Source organism: Poecile atricapillus, chromosome 6 (assembly GCF_030490865.1).
Source record: "Poecile atricapillus isolate bPoeAtr1 chromosome 6, bPoeAtr1.hap1, whole genome shotgun sequence".
Classification (NCBI taxonomy): Eukaryota; Metazoa; Chordata; class Aves; order Passeriformes; family Paridae; genus Poecile; species Poecile atricapillus.
The window spans coordinates 23,297,427-23,303,426 of NC_081254.1; positions in this window are offsets into that span (position 1 = coordinate 23,297,427).

The following is a 6,000-nucleotide window of genomic DNA, read 5'->3' on the forward strand; positions in this document are numbered from 1 at the left end:
ATATTCAGCCATTATGCAAAATATTATGGTATAATGTGCTGTACTGGATGGTATAGCAATAAGCAGTTGGATAGCAAGAAAATGTGCGTGTGGTTAATGTACTCCCTCACTCCCTGAATCCCTCAGGAAAAGTCACTGTCCTGAATCTTTGTTGATATATGACTGCTGTCTCAAATAAAGTCATACCAACTGAATGATAAATGTTTTCAACTTTGAGCATTTGACCTACCCAACACAGACAAAATGTTTTTAACATTCATAGAAGTGAAAAGTGTGTATGTGTGAATGCACCAGTATGCAAGTTAAAAGCACATTTCTTCTGCACCAGTTGTAAAGGGCACCACTCTTCCCTAGATCCTACTGAACACTTGTTTACTTATTTAGGCTTCTGAAAACCTTAGATGTGTTTCTTATTGAAACTCAAGTTTTTCCTTGCCATCTATTTAAGTTTCAGTCGTACTAGCTGAAGCAGAAATAATCCAGAAGCTGGCCTTAAACCGGGAATGAAAATGAAATGATTTCTACTCAGTGTAAAAAAATCACATCACTCGTCTTGGTCTTCTCTTCCATGAAGTCTTCAAATAGATTTGTAAATTCATAGGTGTTAAGGTTGCAAATGACTAACAGTCATTATAGAGTGTGACTCTTTGCATAACAGAAATTGATTGACGTAAAAAACCTACCGGTTTTATATCCTGTGACTGTGATTGAACTAAAGAATATACTTCATAAAAATATTCAGTTTTGATAAAGAGTTTCCAGTGTTTGAAAATTTGCCACGAATGCATCTGCACAGAAATTGATGAAGGTGAATGGATCACATTTACCATGTATTTCTGGTGGGAGCTTGCATATATCAAGGTGGCTGCATATTGTGTCATATGAGTCTAAATATATCTAAGTGTGAGTATATCTCATTAGGGCTTGTCCTGATGTGTCAAAATATGACTATTAAAAACCAAGATCATAGTTAAAGGAATGCCTGCAACTTACTTAAATAAGAGCATATATTTGAAAAAACCCAAATCATAGTCAACCCCCACCCCAAACACTGTTCAGTGCTGTTACCAAAATCTGACAAAAGCCAGAGATCCAACACATAAGATATTAAACTGATTGCTCTGGCATTCATTTTGTTTATGCTTGTACAGGACTCTGTGTTTACAGGACTTAGATAAACCAGTAAATGTCACCAGCAGAATAAGGTGACTTTTTTTTCTTTTTACTTCTCACTAAAAAATGATATTTTAGAATAAAAATAGCCCTAAATGTAAAAATAAAATAAGAAATTAGGACAATAAATATTTTGAAATTGCTTTATGTTGCCTGGCTTCACATCAAGTGAAACACATTTTTCAGCCTAAGCTGAGTTTGGGTTATTTTTGGATAATTGATACAAGGAGTTTCATTTTTGGTTGAATGAACACTTTCAATCGTGGAGAAACATTTTGGTTTCATTTTGTGGTCAGTGTCCTGCTTTTCCTGATCAAAAAAGTATTTATTTCAGCAATTGTTCAGAAAATCAATCAAACCCACTTTCATTACCTGCTCTCACTCCTACTCCATGTGCTTCTAAGCATTCAGTATAAAGTGCTTGCCCACATGAATTCACTAATTTGCCCAAGAACTATACTTAATTAGGGCCTTGTATGATCACTTTACAGGATGAAGAGAAGAGAGAAGATGAAATAGAAGAGAGGTGCAAAAGCTTGGCTTAGAGTTCTGCAGAAGGAATTTATTTCTTGTATGACCACAAAACCAAGCCAGGTGGTTTCTTCTGAATCAGGTCTGATTCCAGTCTGTTGGGCCCAAGCACAGCTGTTGCCTCCCCACACCTAACACCCTCATTTGAGCAGGAAGGTTTCTTTACTTGCACAGGAATTAATTGATCATAAACCCATTGGGTAAAGTGAATAGAGAATCCCAGCAATCCTGATGCCTGCTACCCTAACATTGTTCATATGCCTGAAATTGCTGACCCTGTAATACTTTTAGGCCATGGGATCTTATTGAATTCAATGCTTAGCAGTAGAACTCGTAGCTCTAAAGATTTATCTTGTTCATTAATGTTCAAAAATTATTCCTTTTAGCTGAAATCCAAGCACAGTCTTCAGACTCTTGCTCACATCTGTGCTCAATTTTCTCATTTCTAGGCTTTGTCTAAAAGGCAGAAAAATGAGCTTTGTTTCCTTTGAACCTAATGATTATCCTAACCTAATTGTTAATAGGGATATCTTGTGTCATACAGCTGAAAAAGATTGAAAAGCAGTGATCTAAATGGAAGGTGGATGAGTTTAGAGCTTCTAGTCACTTATGAAAATAAAAAGCCTGAAGAGTGGCAAGTACACTTCTTAAGCTTACATATGTGCCCGTTTTGAAATGTGAGGGAGGGGAATAGTATTGACTACTTTTCAGGCATATTCAATACAAATTAGGGAGCAAAGTGATATATAACTGCATGTGTGTCTGGTTTATTTGTAGTACTGAAGCAATTATAACAAGGTTGAGTGTTTTTAATGTATCCATTTAAATAGTTGTCAATTAAATGTGGCTTCTCGGGAAATAACAGCAACAGGAGAGACCTTCAGTCATTGCTGTAAGGCAAAAATAGTCTCAAACATGACAAGAAAAGAACCTGAGTGATCATTGTTTTGATGTATTGTTAAAATCTTGCTTGCTTGCTCTGGAGATAATTGAGGAGGCTCTACAACCTTTTTTAAAAGTAATTCATGAAGTGACTGGCTCTACTACATATGAGATGCCTTCTCAGCTGGATCTTCTAACCTCAGTTTGCTCAGGCTTTGCAAGGACAAGGTTTTTCAAATTTTCTTGGATGGTTTACGGAGTCAGGTGCAGCAGTCGACTTCTTTTGGCTCAGACATTTTGGAGAGAGACTGAGTTGTAAGTTCTGATGTCAAATGTACAGTACTGAGTGACAAGGTAGTTACAAATTCTAACTCCATCTGCTGTGTACTGTGTATTTAGTAGTTTTGTTTTACTACTTTTCCGTTATTTTCCTAATTATTTTACTCAATGAACATGCTATATTCTTGTGCCAAGCTGTGTAACATAGCTTTGGAACACATTATGAATGCAAATACATAAAGTAGAACTGGTCTGAAGAAGTATTGTCAATTGTTACTTCTTTCCTGCTTAGTCCTTTGAAAGAGTTTTCCATAATTTCTGCCCCTCACCTGTACCCTTTTGTGTTGCACTGCTGCTGTTTTACGCTGGTATTTGTGCTGTAAGCTGCTTGTGGGTAGTGCAGCTGTGGAGGTGACATGAGGTGATCCTGTTGTGGTTTGCTGTGAAGCAGAGGGAGCACGTGTGATGGCTTCCTATCATGCCACAAAGGCTGCTGGCTTTGTGTTTTGTTGTCTCATGATTTTGACCAGTGAGCAGTGATGACAATATGTCTAAATGGTTGCTAAAAGTGAAGAATATTACTTCCTCTAATATCTTCTACCTCAAATGTGAATTTATTCCCTCTCAGAAACATCTACTCTTACAGTCTTATTTAGGTAGTTTCTTTGACCTCTCTTTGCCATTACTCATCAAGAAATATTTATGTTTGGTTCCATTCACCACACTGTTTACAACCAGAACAGTCACGGCCCTTGAAAAGTTGATCTGAGCCCCTTTTTTCCAGCCATCTAAGCTGAGCATAATTGCCCACAATTGTGTGCCCTCTCTGTCCCCCGTCACGTGTGTGTCCCCATGCCACCCTCCCTCCTTGCTGCTAACACTTGTACAATGTGTAGGAAAGGAAGGAGCCAGGAAGCCACTGATTCTGAATAAAAGGAAAGATATACCGTACATATAATTACTTGTGACAAAGAATTTTCAGGGTTTACTGAAGTATGAAAATATACATGGATTTTTCCCTCTGCAGGTTGTGCAATATGGCACATTTTGTACTGTATTAGATGCCAAGATAATGGAATGATCAGATTTTCTGTAGATACAAACACATACTGTTAGCAAAATATAATTTTATCAATGTTTACTGCATAGTTCTGTAGTTATGATACTTACATGCACACACACATTCCCCCAGCCCCCCCTTACAATTCTTTAATTAGACTTGTGTATACAGTTTCTAGATCATGTCCCATTTTATTTACATAAAATTTCATTTCTCAGAAGAGACATCTTAGATTTTTTTTCCATACATTTAAAAGCCTTAACTACATCTTATTATTTTAGTAGTTCAGTAGTATTGAGTATCTTCTTCCACAGACTTCTTGACATGATTTTGATATCCATTCACTCACAGCTGTCAAAGCTGTAGTCTGTGTACATTGTTATGGCTTCCTTGCTCTTTGAAGGATATTGTACAGTAGCTGTGCATGTTATGTTGAGATATTCAGGTGCTCTCTTTGATGAGTCTGTAGAGCACAGACTGTTGGGTGAGGCCATAAGAGACAAAAAACACTATATTCCTCAGTGCCTCACGTAAGTAACTTGGTGGTTTGGCCTAAATATATACAGGAGATTATCTCCAAATTATCCTATTTTACTCAATTGCTTTGGACAGTGAGAGCTTGGGTGGTAGGTTGGTGTGACTTCTCTGGTGTTTGACTCAAGCTTGCAGAAGAGTAGCCCAGAGTATCAGGAAATGAGCTGTTTTTTGAAAACATGTATGTACTTGCCAAAATATTATTTCTTGGCTATATGATAATTTTGGGATCTACTGGTACCTGCTGTCCATAACCACAGCACAGTCTCAGGATTTAGGCCTTTCTCTCCTCTAACTTGTCCTGCTTTTACATCTTTGTAAAATAACAAAGTTACACAGACAAATTTAGCCCCTGTTTTGTTTTTCATGTTTGTATGGCTGACATTTTGAATTCTAGTGCATTGTAAACTTCATAATGATCTGCCAACAGCAAAAGAAAGCTAAGATACTGATTTGTGTCCTTAATAACATCATGAGGTGCAAAGTGACTAAAAATAGCATGATTTTTTTAGTAAATTTTTGAGTAAATTGTAACAGAGCAGCATTTTCAAATATGTTTACCAGCTTTATATCCTTCCTGCTGCCATGCTTCATAAGACACAATAATAATTAGTTTAGCACAGGAGCAGAGAAGCAGAAGGATATAGGAAACCTTATGGGAAGAAAGACATTGAAGTGTTCTGGTGAAATTCTTTATTATGGTGTATTATTTTGATTTGTCACTTAAATATTGAATTACCAGCTTGATTAATAGTTATGTGACAGTATGTTGAGTCTGACTTTTTATCTAGAAGGAAATTAACTTCCATTTCTTAAAACTGAATTGTCTGTGCAGCAGAAAACACAGGAAAGAGGAGTAAAGCTCATAATGTAACTGCCTCAGTTAGTTGCAATTGTACAATGTGTCTTTGAAAAGTATAAAAATGTGTCAAGGCTTGTGGTGGAATTTTTTAATAAGCAGATGTGTGACATAAAATAATGGCATGATACTTCTACCTATAATTTAAAGAGTCAGAAAGATGATTCAGGGCTGACTTTTCAAAAATGTTCTGCAGATAGTGCTTTTTTTTTGTTTTAGTGAACACATGTTCACTACTAAGTAAACATGCAGTGCTACACTTGGGCATGGTTTCTAGGGGCTATTGCAACTTTGCAACATAGTAATATTGAGTTTTCTGCAAGATGAAACAATGGAAGCAAACTTTGAGATAGCCTGGAAAAGAATTGCTCATAGCTTGGAGAAATAATTTTTTATGCAGTTGGACATAAATTAACCTTCACTGTAGTAAAGGTAGAGCCATCAAATCCATATTGCAAAATAAAAACCATGTAAGTATTTTGTGATACTCCAGGCAGCTGCCAAATTCATAAGTGAAGTCAGTAAGAAATGTAAAGTACGCTTTTTGTGGATTGTGTCAAGAGCTGTTTTGTGTTAAAAAAATCCCGCTGCCTGATGCTAAAATTTTCTGCTATGAATTAATTACCCAGCTAGGTTACTTCTGCTGTAATTAGTTCTGCATTAGTGGAACGCTGCACCTCAA